This window comes from Panthera onca, chromosome B1, assembly GCF_046562875.1.
Source record: "Panthera onca isolate mPanOnc1 chromosome B1, mPanOnc1 haplotype 2, whole genome shotgun sequence".
NCBI classification, from domain to species: domain Eukaryota; kingdom Metazoa; phylum Chordata; class Mammalia; order Carnivora; family Felidae; genus Panthera; species Panthera onca.
In genome coordinates this window covers 184,892,653-184,906,607 of record NC_138342.1, presented here as the reverse complement: position 1 = coordinate 184,906,607, position 13,955 = coordinate 184,892,653, and the positions used below count along the sequence as shown (strand labels likewise).

The 13,955-nt window shown below is 36.9% G+C and overlaps 1 pseudogene; it reads right to left on the bottom strand.

The window, feature by feature from the left end:
* Positions 1 to 1,137: 1,137 nt before the first annotated feature.
* LOC132693179 (nascent polypeptide-associated complex subunit alpha pseudogene) lies at positions 1,138 to 1,758 on the bottom strand (annotated as a pseudogene).
* Between the last annotated feature and the right edge of the window lie 12,197 nt (positions 1,759 to 13,955).

The window sequence follows — 13,955 nt, the reverse complement described above, 5'->3', positions numbered from 1 at the left end:
TTTTTTGGTTCCATACAAATTTTAGGATTGTTTGTTCCGGTTCTCTGAAAAATGCTGTTGGTATTTTGATAGGGATTGCATTAAATGTATAGATTGCTTTGGGTAGTATATACATTTTAACAATATTTGTTCTTCCAATGCATGAGCATGAAATGCTTTTCCATTTCTTTGTGTTATCTTCAATGTCCTTCATCAGTGTTTTATAGTTTTGGGAGTAGAGGTCTTTCATCTCTTTGGTTAGGTTTATTCCTCGGTATCTTACGGTTTTTGGTGCAACTGTAAATTGGATTTCCTTTTTTTTCCTTTTTTTTAACGTTTTTTATTTATTTTTGAGACAGAGAGAGACAGAGCATGAGCAGGGGAGGAGCAGAGAGAGAGAAGATGACACAGAATCCGAAGCAGGCTCCAGGCACTGAGCTGTCAGTACAGAGCCTGACGCGGGGCTCGAACTCACGAGCCTGTGAGATCAGGAGACTGTGAGATCATGACCTGAGCCGCAGTCAGACGCTTAACTGACTGAGCCACCCAGGCACCCCATGGATTTTCTTAATTTCCCTTTATGTTGCATCATTTTTGGTGTATAGAAATATAACAGATTCCTGTATATTCATTATGCATCCTGTTTATCAGCTCTAGTGGTTTTATGGTGGTCTTTTGGGTTTTCTATATAGAGCATCATGTCATCTGCAAATAGTCAAAGTTTTACTTCTTCTCTGAAAACATGAATGCCTTTTCTTTTTTTGTTGTCTGATTGCTGTGACTAGGTTTTCCAGTATTATGTTGAATAAAAGTGGTGATGGTGGACATCCTCGTCTTGTTCCTGACCAGAGAGGAAAAGCTCTCAGGTTTTTCCCCATTAAGGATACTAGGAGCTGTGGGTTTCTCATATGTGTGCTTTATTATATCCAGACCCTACTCTATTGAAGGTTTTTACCATGAATGGATGCTGTCCTTTGTCAAATGCTTTTCTTCATCTATTGAAAGGATATGGTTCTTATCCTTTTCTTTATCCATTTGGTTATTTTTTCATCCTACAAGAAGCCATAACTTTATTAATGATATAAACAGTACATATTTCAAACTAAGCTGCATTTATTCTTTTGAAACACACAAAAATGAGCCCTTGTTTTCAGATGGTTACATTGTTAATTTCATAATAAGATTTATAGTATCATTACTGTTGTTCTTCAGGGCTTGGATGTCTTCGCTCTTGACACATTTGCATGTGACGTGACTAATTCTGAATCGTTAACATCTACATGTTTCATCAACCTCTTCCTCTTCACTCTCCGCTTGTACAGTTGGAATCTGTGTTGAATGTCTGAGACAACTTTACCTTGAACTTTGAGTTTCTCAACATCTTCTAGTCATGCCTGCTAAGACAAAGCCCTGGCCTTGGCTTCCCCCAAAACTATGTAGGTATCTGAAGCTAAGCTCTTGTAGACATCTGGTTTTGTGATGACATAGAGGATATTCTTAGATTTCCACATAGTGACGCTATCATAGACCCATTTTGGACATAGCCTTCCATACCTTGTTTTATTTCTGGCTCTGTTTTGTGATGCTGACTGGTCCTTCATCAATTTCAGCTGCTGCTGCCAGCCAGGCTTGTCGTGGCATTGCCTGCATGCAATCTTGTTTCTCAAGCTCTGATGCTGATCCATCACTGTTGGAATGTGTTCCAGACCTTAACTCAGTCTAGAGCCAGGGTGACTGCTACTGTATAGCAGTAATGTTTTCTGTGGGTTCACCTGGCATATTGTGCAGGGAACAAAGAACCAAGAGGACAGCAGAAGGAGAGTGAACAAGAATATGACCCATGCCTGTTGCAGAAGGATTATCCTTTCTTTTACTGATGTGATACAGCATGCCGATCTGTGAATAATGAACCACGCTTGCATCCAAGGAATAAATCCCTTGACCATGATGAATTATTATTTTTTTTAATATACAGCTGGGTTTGGTTTGCTAATATTTTGTTGAGGATTTTTGCATCTATGTTCATCAGGGATATTGGCCTGTAGTTCTTTTTTTTTTTGTGGTGTCTTTATCTGGTACTGGTATAAAGGTAATGCTGGTCTCCTAGAATGAAATTGGAAATTTTCCTTCCTTTTCTATTTTTTGGAATGGTTTGAGAAGAATATGTATTAACTCTTCTTTAAATGTTTGGTGAAATTTATCTGTGAAAGCATCTGGCCCTGGACTTTTGTTTGTTGGGAGATATTACTGATTCGATTTCTTTGCTGGTTATCAGTCTGTCCAAGTTTTCTATCTTCCTGTTTGTTTCAGTAATTTATATGTTTCTAGAAATTTATCCATTTCATCTACATTGTTCAATTTGTTGGCATATAGCTTTTCATAATATTCTCCTATAGAAGAATACTCTCTGTATTTCTCCTAGAATTATCTGTATTTCTTCTCTCATGTGATTTTGTGTGAGTCCTTAATCTTTTCTTTTTGATAATTCTGGCTAGAGGTTGATCAATTTTATTAATTTTTTCAAAGAACCAACTTCTCGTTTCACTTATCTGTTCTACTTTTTTTTTTTAGTTTAAATATGACTTAATTCTGCTCTAATCTGCATTTCCTTCCTTTTGCTGGCTTTAGGATTCATTTGTTCTTTTTCTAGCTCCTTTAGGTGTAAAGTTAGGCTTCTTTCTGGACTGGTATATACTACTTTTGTTCTGTCCTAAAGTTTTTGGACCACAGTGTTTTCCTTTTCATTTGTTCCCATGTATTTAAAAAAACCTTTTTTTCCTTATATTTTCTGGTTGGCCCATTCATGGTTCAGTAGTATGTCATTTAACATCCATGTATTTGTGGTCTTTCCAGAGTTTTTCTTCTGGTTGACTTCTAGTTCATAGCAGTGTGGTCAAAAGAGGTTCATGGTATGACTTCTGCCTTAATGTTTGTTGAGACATGTTTTATGATTTCATGTAAGATCTATTCTGGCAAATGTCGCATGTGCACTTTAAAAAGAAGGTGTATTTTGAGGGGCGCCTGGGTGGCTCAGTCGGTTAAGTTTTTGACTTCAGCTCAAGTCATGGTCTCTCAGTTCATGAGTTTGAGCCCCACATCAGGCTCTGAGCTCTCTGTGCCAACAGCTTGGAATCTGGAGCCTGCTTCGGATTCTATGTTTCCCTCTTTCTCTGCCCCACCCCTATTTGTGCTCTGTCTTTCACAAATAAACATTAAAATTAAAAATATATAAAAATAAATAAAAATAAAATAAAATAATGTGTATTTTGCTGTCTTAGGATACAATGTTCTGAATATATCTGTTAAGTCCATCTGGTCCTGTGTGTCATTCAAAGTCATTGTTTCCTTGCTTATTTTCTGTTTAGATAATCTGTCCATTGATGTGACTGTGGTGTTAAGGTCTCCTACTATTATTGTATTATTATAGATTAGTTCCTTTACATTTGTTTTTGTTTATGTTTTTGGGTGCTCTCATATTGGGTGTGTAAATATTTACAATTCTTAGATCTTGTTGGATTGTCGCCTTTATTGTTATATAGTGCTCTTCTTTGTCTCTTGTTAGTCTTTGTTTTATTTAATTAAAAAATTATTTAAATCCAAGTTAATTAACATGTAGTATAACAACAGGTTCAGTAGTAGAATTTAGGGATGCATCACTTACATATAACACCCAGTGCCCATCCCAACAAGTGCCCTCCTTAGTACCCATCACACATTTAGCCCATCCCCCCACCCACCTCCCCTCCAACAACCCTCAGTTTGTTCTCTGTATTTAAGAGTCTCTTATGGTTTGCCTCCCTCTCTATTTTTATCTTATGTTTCCTTCCCTTCTCCTATGTTCATCTGGTGTGTTTCTCGGATTCTGCATGTAGGTGAAATTATATGGTATTTGTCTTTCTCTGCCTGACTTATTTTGTTTAGCATAATACACTCTAGTTCCATACACAATGTTGCAAATGGCAAGATTTCACTCTTTTTTGACTGTCGATTAATATTCCATTGTGTGTGTGTGTGTGTGTGTGCACACACACACACACACACACCACATGTTCTTTGTTCATCAGTTGGTGGACATTTGGGCTCTTTCCATAATTTGGCTATTGTTGATATTGCTGCTATAAACATTGGGGTGCATGTGCCCCTTCAAATAAGCATTTTTGTATCCTCTGGATAAATACCTAGTAGTACCATTGCTGGGTTGTAGGGTAGTTCTATTTTTGACTTTTTGAGGAACCTCCACACTGTTCTCCAGAGTGGCTATACCAGTTTCCATTCCCATTAACAGTGCAAAAGGGTTCCCCTTTCTCTGCATCCTCACCAACATCTCCAGTTTCTTGAATTATTTTTAGTACAGCCTTTGTTTTAAAGCCTAATTTATCTGATGTAAGTACGGCTATTCTATCTTTTTATGACATCTATTTGCACAATATATGTTTCTCTATCCCCTCACTTTCAATCTGCAGGTGTTTTCAGGTCTAAAATGAGTCTCTGTAGGTAGCCTATGGATGTATCTGATTTTTTAACCATTATGTTATCTTATGTCTTTTGATTGGAGCATTTAGCCCATTTATAGTCACAGTAATTATTGACAAATATGTATTTATTACCATATTCTTACTTGTTTTGTGTTTTTTTTCTGGTGATTTTCTCTGGTCCTTTATTGTCTTTCTTTCTCATTTTGATTATTTTCTTTAGTGATATATTTGGATTTCTTTCTCTTTATCCTCTGCATGTTTATTAGTGCTTTTAGATATTTGATTTCCTTTAGGGTTATATATGAACTCTTTGGCAAAGAGCAGTCTATAATAAGTTGATAGTCATTTACGTTTGAACCCATTCTTTTCTGCTCTCCTCTCAACCAACAACCCCAAATTCTTAATCCATTCTACTATCAACTCTAAATCCCAAAACTCATCTAACTATCATCTAAATGTAGTGGGGGTGAGACTCAAAATATGATTCATCCTGAGGCAGAAATTTCTCTCCAGCTATGACCCTGAGAAACCAGACAAGTAATATACTTCCAAAATATGATGGTGGGACAAGCATAGGACAGATACTATCATTCCAAAAGCCAGAAATAAGAAAGCAAAAAGGATCAGGGGTCTGAATCAAGTTCAAAACCTATTAGGGCAAATTCCTTTAGATTATAAGGCTCAATAATTATCTGAGAACACTTTCAAATGCTTTGTTTAAAAATCTTTTCAGTTAAATATCCATTCACAAATCCTACCTTCCACATAACACGAGAACACAATTCAGCCAAGTTCTTTGCCACTTCCCTCCAATGTCTAATAACATGTTCCTCATTTCCATCTGAAGTCTCACCAGAAATACTCTTAATGTCCATATTTCTACCAACAACTTCTTAAATGTAATCTAGACTTTTGCTAACATGCACTTCAAACTCTGCCAGCCTCTGTCCACAACCTTGTTCCAAAGCCACTTCAACACTTTTAGGTATTTTATAGCAGCACTCCATTTCTCAGTGCCAAATTCTGTAGTTTTCAGGATTGTTCAGAGGAAGAGAACCAATAGGATGGATGGATGGATGGATACACACACACACACACACACACACACACCTGTGTGTGTGTGTGTGTATATATATATATATATATATATATATATGTGTGTGTGTGTGTGTGTGTGTGTGTATATATATATGTGTGTGTGTGTGTGTGTGTATATATATACACACACACACACACACACACACACATACACACACACACACACACACACACACACACACACACATATAGAGAGAGGGAGGGAAGGAAGAAGGAGGGAGAGGGAAAGAAAGAGAGAGACAGAGAGAGATTTATTTTGAGGAATTGGCTCACACAATTTTGGAGGCTTGTTAAGTCCAAAATACGATGGGGTAGGCTGGCAGGTTGGAGACTCAGGGAAAAGTTACAGTTCAAGTCCAAAGGCACCATACTAGAAAAACTCCTTCTTGTTCGGAGAAGGTCAGTCTTTATTCTATTGAGATATCCACCTGATAGGCTGAGACCAAACCACATTATAAAGGGCAATGTACTTAACTCAAATTCCACCACTTCAAGTGTTATTCTCATACAGGAAAATACATTCTAGAAATATCTAGAATAATATTTGAACAAATATCTGGGTGTCATGGACCAGATGAGTTGACACACAAAAGTAACCATCACACTGTCTCATCCTACAATGCACAAGACATTCCTCTATAACAAAAAATGATTTGGCCCAGAACATCAATAGTCCTGAAGGTAATAAAGCCTGGTCTCAATTTCTGGAAAGATTATGAGCACATTACAATGAGCATTCCATAAATAATGGCACCTATAGCAAAAAAAATAAAGAAGAAGAAGAATGAAGGAAAAAAGGAAGGAAAAGAAAGAGAAGGCGAGGAATAAATACCTAGTAGTGGATAAAGGAAAGGAAAGGAGAGGCTCCTGGGAGGCTCAGCTGGTTAAGCGTCTGACTCCTGTTTTTGGCTCAGGTCATGATCTCATGGTTCATGAGTTCGAGCTCCCCCTTGGACTCTGCACTGACAGTTCAAAGCCTGCTTGGGATTCTCCCTCTCTCTCTGCTCTTCCCCTGCTTGCTCGCTCCCTCTCGAAATATATAAATAAACTTAAAAATTTTTTAAATAATTTTAAGAGAGGGGAGGAAAGGGGAGGAAGGAAGGAAGGAAGGGAGGGAGGTAGGGAGGAAGGAAGGAAGAGAAAAGAATAGAATTTAGACACCTTGAAGGTGAAAATGTCATATACTCTCTCTTTTAGGCCACCCTCAGGTAGGTCTTCACTAGAACTCAGAGAACACTAGGCACACACAGTAAATGTCACTGATTGACAGTAAGCGGGCCCTATGAGTGTGAAAATTAGAGGAGACATGTCACCAGTATGTTTTGTTTCATAATATTTCAGGAGAGAACCTTTTTCTTGGCCATGGGTTTACTACATACATTTCAAAGGTTGATTATTCAAATAATAGACTAGGCTTGCTGGCTGGCTGGCTGGCTTGCTTATTTATTTATTTATTTATTTATTTATTTTATTTATTTATTTAGCTATCAGCCTGAATCATTTTACAGTGGGTTTTTTGTTTCTTTTTGTTTGTTTCTTTCTTTTTGTTTTAACAATCGAAGAGTCTTTTGTTTCCTCAAAGCATAATTAGGGGCTTTTAATGGGAAATAAGGGCACTTTGGCCAAATATACCTATATAAAAACCAGAGTCTACAGATTTAAAAATTACTTTCTCACAAATAATAAATCAAGATCTCTCATCCTTAAAAGGAATTGGTTTGCGTTCTCTGAACTAAGAAAACTCATTAAAAAAAATCATGCATTAATCATGGTATTATTAGGCTTTCTCTCATAAAAGCATTGCTTTATAATTACTAAATTAAAAATGATATCTATTATTCTCAATACTTGGTCTTGAATGTTTTAATTTCCCCTAAAAAATTTTGTAAGAGTTATTTCTGGTCATTTTTTACTAGATATGAATTAAGTAGCCAAATCCTTTCATTAAAAAAAAATGTTATATTGCATTCTCTACATAACATGTCATAATCCATCTTGAGCAAAGCAGTAAGTGGAGCTGAGAGTGCGATGAATCCACAGACGCTTCACAAAGTCATCAATGAGGTACCGATGATAACTCAGAAATAGCTGTAAGGCTATCTGTGGTGCTTTACAGCTACCAATATGCTGTCAAAAAACAGATTCTCTTTTTTGTCCTGAGGGTTAAGCGCTTGTTCTAGATATTTAACTGACCCTTTTAGTTCTGCAGTTCTTTCTGTTTCACCCACAGAGAAATTCAATGGTTGACTTTCTTTAGGGTCTAAACCCTGGCCTTAACTGAAGCCATCACATCCTTACGAAATACTGCAGTAACCCTCAAATTCTTTCCTGAGTCATTCCTATACTTAAAGTCAAATCCTGATTTTACAGGCCATTCCTTGGGCTGGCTGATGATACCTAAATGGTTCTTCTGTGGTGTGAGCAGTGTTAGGTGGTCATGATGACAATTTCCGTACTTTTTTTTTAATTAAAGAAACTTGTACAAAGTGTTTTTGCTTTCCTTGCCAAATCTGAGTCATGTACTTTTAATTAAAAGAAGGGAGACACAAGAAAATCTAATTGATTTGGATCACTAGTTAAATCCTGACGGGTTATCAAGGAATTAGGGAAACAGGATAGAGAAAATTTATGTATTATTGAAGGTCAAGTGATACCTGGCTTAAGCATCATTTCTAGCACTGGTTAAGGTCACTCACCTTAACTACAAAGCAGAGAAAAACTACCGTAGCTCTGAAACACAATGAAATCCAAATATGCAACTGTATTGTTCCAAACCTGGCATTTACTAAAACAATGTTTCCCATTTGAAACATTTCTTGGGGCGCCTGGATGGCTCAGGCACTTAAGCATCCGATTTTGGTTCATGAGTTCGAGCCCCACTTCAGGCCCTGTGCTGACAGTGCAGAACTTGGAGCCTGCTTTGAGTTCTGTGTCACCCTCTCTCTCTGCCCCTCCCCAGCTCACTCTGTCTCTCTCTCTCTCTTAAAAATGAACATCAAAAAATAAAAAAATAAAATACCTTTAAAGAAAAAAAAGAGAAAGATTTCTTTTCTATAAATGTTTTTTTTTTTAATTTTTTTTACTATTTTATTTTTTTCTTAAGAGAGAGAGACACACACAGCATGAGCGAGGGAGGGACACAGAATCCGAAGCAGACTCCAGGCTCTAAGCTGTCAGCACAGAGCCCGATGTGGGGCTCGAAATCACGAGCGGTGAGATCATGACCTGAACCAAAGTCAGACACTCAACCGACTGAGCCACCCAGGTGCCCCTGTAAATGTTTTTTTTCATTTGTAAGGTATCTCTAATGGCACCGTAGTCACATTATTCAAAGAAGTATCAAGTTTGACTCATAACAAAGTACAATTAAAATTTATATATATCTTTCCATTGAATTGTGGGGTTTAATAAACTTTTTATATTGGAGTAATTTTAGATTTACAGAAAAGTTGGAAAGATAGTAAAGAGAGCTCCTATATACCCCTCATCTACTTTCCTCTATTATTAACATTTTACATTTTCACAGCACATCACTCAAAACAAGAAATGGACATCGGTACCGTACTACTTTCCTAAGGCTGCTATAACAAATTATCACAAACTTGTAGCTTAAAACAACTGACATTTCTTCTCCCACAGTTCTGGAGGCCAGAGAACAAAATCAAGGTATCCGCAGGGCCACACTCCCTCTCAAGACCTTGGTGGGGAGATTCTACTTTTTACCTCTTTCCAGCTTTGGTGGTTGCTGGAACTTCTTGGTCTGTGGCTCCAATTTCCAATCCCTGCCTCCACGGTCACACGGCCACCTTCTCATCTCTGTACAGCTCTCTGTGCTTTTCTTATAAGAAACTTGCCACTGGATTTAAACCAGCCAGATAATCCAGAATGATCTTATCTGGAGATCCTTAATTACGTCTGCAAAGATACTTTTTCCAAGTAAGGTAACATCACAAATTCCAGGGATTAGGACATGGACATATCTTTTGATTGGCCTTATTATTTTTTTTTTACTTGTATTACTTTATTATTATCCACTAAACTGCAAATAGTTTTTTTTTTTTTTTTGGATCAATGTCATCTTTCTATTCCAATAACCAACTGAGGGCATTACAATGCATTCAGGTGTCCTGTCTTCCACATTCTATCTTATCTGTGACAGTTCCCTAGCCTTTCCTTAATTTTTCATGACCTGGAGAATCTTGAGGTGTACTGACCACCTATCCCACATAAAACTCTCCAGTGTGGGTTTGCCTGATGTCATTGTCATGAACAGATATGGGGAGAAGATCATAGGGATGGAGTGTTTTTACTGTTACATCCTATCAGGAATAGATGACATCCACATGTTATCACTGCACGTGAAAATTTTTACCATTCGTTTAAGGTAGTTTGTGCTAGGTTTTCCCAATCTGGCATTACCGGTTTTTTTTTTTTCATTCCCTACTCTATAGAGTTGAGTCACTGAGGTCAGCCTGTGGTGGGTGGGGGAGGGATGAGGGGGATTAAAGCTGTGTGTTCTCTAAAGTGAAATAATTACATCTATTATTTGGAGGTCTTCTGTAACTTCTACCTCATTCGTTTATTTGTAATCACTTTTCTATCAGTATAGACACATGGATATTTATCGTATACTTTTGGTTAGTATGATCTAATACTACATTGTCTATTTTGTCACTTAAACTGTTCCAGCTTTGGCAATTTGAGAGTTCAATATTTCTGCTTGGCTCCTGTGTCCCTGTGCCCTGTCCTCATCCTTTTAGGTTTTCCTGAGCCCTTCTTTACTCTCTGGTACTACAACATGCCCCTGACTTATCTTGTACCGGTGGCTCACTTTTCCAAGACAAATAAAATATTAAATATTCAAGACTTTGGTTTGGCTCGTCTGGAGTAATGAACGGCACTCCCCCCTTGATACCTCTTGGAACCTTAGTAAGGAAAAATCCTGGCACAGTTTCATAAAGTAGCGATTTTAAGGAACATCCAGGTTAAAGAGTTCTATGAGATAGGAACTCTTCTTATAACTAAAATGTTCATGCCTCAAGCAGATGACAGGGCGGTCACACTGAATTCTAGTGAAAGAGTCAGCAACCTTTAGCTCCAGCATGGCCTCAGCTGAGACTGCCAATTCCCTATTGGTGCAAACTGCGATTGGCTATAGACTGGCAGCTCCCTTCTCACTTGCTTTTAACCTCGGTCAGTGTTTGTAAACATACAGATGATGCTGTCTCATAAAATCACCGATTGAGTAACACGTTGTTTTCATATAACAGTTTTGGATCTTGAGACTTTAGAAAATTTCACAGTGTAGATGTAGGTCACTTATCCCAGAAATGAAGTGAAACAAAGCTGCATATGGAGCCTACTGGTACATATTTAAAATAAACAGCACTGTGCAAAATTCCAGCTTGGGTATTTACTTATATTTTCCCTAGAAAAGGGAAGCAAAGAGAAATTTCTCTGGTTATTGTTGGACTTTCTGTGAGCCAAGCTATATTTACCTAATACTACTTGGTCAGCAACACACTAAAACAGGCTAGGTTTTATACTAGGTTATACACTAAGGTTTTATACTAGGTTATATACTAAGGTACTATATAGCAACAAGGATTACTCCAGGAACAGAAGACACACACACACACACACACACACACACACACACAGATACAAGTACATATGTATAAAGATATAAGTACACAGAGAGAATATGTTTATTATGTATATATGATATATATGTATGCTTATTTCATCACCAAATAGATGGACAAAGAAACTATTCAATACATCATCTCCACTCTAGGAATCAGGAAGCCTGCAGTATGACAAATGAATTTCTTGGTGCAATCACAGTCATTTACTTACACAGCACAAGAATTCAGGAATGTCTTCTGAATCTTTTTATATTAACAATACACGTACAGAGCATCACAAAGTATGTTATATACCTGAAATGTTCTTTAATGTGAGGCTCATTTCAATGAGAAATTTATCAACAGCTACAGAGTAGTTAAACTTCCTTTAAATGCAAGCTGTGCTTATATACCCAATGTGCTTATGGCCCGATTAAACAGTTTTCCAACATTGAGTCTGGCATATAAAAAAAAAATATTCTAAATTCTTAAAATGTCACGTCAAGGAAATTATGTATTAAAGTCAAGGTGGAATATATGTGTGTTACTTCCTCTAAAAGAAGGAATGCTTTCAATAAAATACATTTTAGCAAGATGTGCATTGTAAGATTATAAATGGAGAGATGTGACATGATGTGCTCTTTTATTTTCTGGAATGGAAAAAATTTTAAATAGTGTATTTTGCCTTATTTCCACAAAAGCACTTAGCAACCTTTCATGTTTTCAACATCGTTTCTTGACAAGACAAGGAGAAGAGTAATCTGTGGGTGGCACTTCGAAACAATAATCAGAGGTCATAACAGAAACCCATGGGGGAGGGGAAGGGAAAAAAAAAAAAAAAGAGGTTAGAGTGGGAGAGAGCCAAAGCATAAGAGACTGTTAAAAACTGAGAACAAACTGAGGGTTGATGGGGGGTGGGAGGGAGGGCAGGGTGGGTGATGGGTATTGAGGAGGGAATCTTTTGGGATGAGCACTGGGTGTTGTATGGAAACCAATTTGACAGTAAATTTCATATATTAAAAAATAAAAAAAAAAAAGAAACAATAATCAGAGGAGTGTCATAAGAAAGAACATCATGTCAGCTGCTGGAATGTACAACTGTACTTCTCTAAAAGTCAGAATAAATGTCTTCATGATTCCTTATCATACCAAGTGACTTTACTTTTGATACCCAAATGAAATCACTAATTCTAAAGGGTAGGGCCTCACAACTAATGTAACCAGCTTTAAAACAGTAAAAGAAGGAGGACGTTAATCAATTTATTTTGGATTTTTTTGCTGCTTGTCACATTAGTCTTCTTTTATTCTTCAAGACAAATGTGATCTAAAATATCACTGAACACGAATTGTGGATAACTCTGAAGAATTAATCTACTGTATTTTGATGTTTGGTTTTTTAAGTGAAGCTATGAAATTACTATCCCTAAGACTTAATTAATGCTAAAACTGGCATTAATTCTATTTCCTGGAAGCATCAGAATTTTGGTGAATGGAAAAAAAAGGATTTTGGTGAATGCTGGATTCCCTGGATTTCCCAACTATAAAAGCAACAACGTGTAACTCTGACTCCATTTCTTAAACTTCTGCCATAAACATAGTGTTCACAGTTGGCCTTGTAAATCTTCCTGCTTCCTTTTACTTCTTACATGAGTCTTATATTTAAGTGGGATTCAGGTAGACAACACATAGTTGGGTCTTATTTTTTTTTTTTAATCTATTCTGATAATCTGTCTCTTTAATAGTGTATTTAGACCATTAAGATTTAAAGGGATGATTGATACAATTGGATTAATACCTAAGATGTTTGTAAGGATTCTATTCCTTCCTTGCATTTGTGTTTTCTTTCTGTTTACCCTCTTTTTGTGCCTTCTCTCATTTTAACTGAGCATTTTATATGATTCTATTTTATCATCTCTCCAAGCATATCAACTATAATGTTTTTAATTGTTGTGGATGTCTTCAAATTTGTAATGTATCTTTTAATTAAGCCAGTTGCATCTTCAAATAGCACTATACCACTTCAAGTACCTGGTAAAAGAACTTCTAATAGCTCCCTTGTATCCCTTATGACACTGCTACCTTCTATGAACTGAGTCATGTCCTTCCTTCCCACCCCCACCCTGCACAAATTCCTCTGTCGAAGCCCTCACCTCCAATGTGATGGTATTTGGAGACAGGGTCTTTGGGTGTTAATTACATTTAGAAGGAGTCATGAGAGTGGAGGTATGATTTTATAATGGGGAAAAGAAAGCAAAGAAAGAAAAAACAGAGTTCGCTCTATCTCCTTTTCTCCCTCAGCCACATGAGGGCACAGAAAGCAGCCATCTATAATCCAAGAAGAGGACCTTCACCAGGAATCAAATCAGCCAGCACCTTCGTCTTACACTTCCCAGTTTCCAGAACGGGGAGAAATAAATGCCTGTTGTTTAGCCACCCAATAGGCGGTACTTTATTATAGCAGCCAGAGCAGACTAATGCTCTATCATTTATTTCACGTAACCATATGCTGACACAGGTTGTCATTATTATTACTGTTATTATACTGTGTTATTATTATCATTACTTTAAAGGCTCTACTTTTAGATAGAGTGTTATTATTATTACTTTAAGGGCTATACTCTTTTAGATCAATTAACAATATGAAAAGTAAAAGAAGTTTTACCTCCTCTGACTCCTACTCCAATGCTCTTCCTTGCTTTACGTAGATACATGTTTTGGACCTATCATTTTTCTTCTTCCTGAAGAACTACTTATAATGTTTGTTTCAGAGCCATTA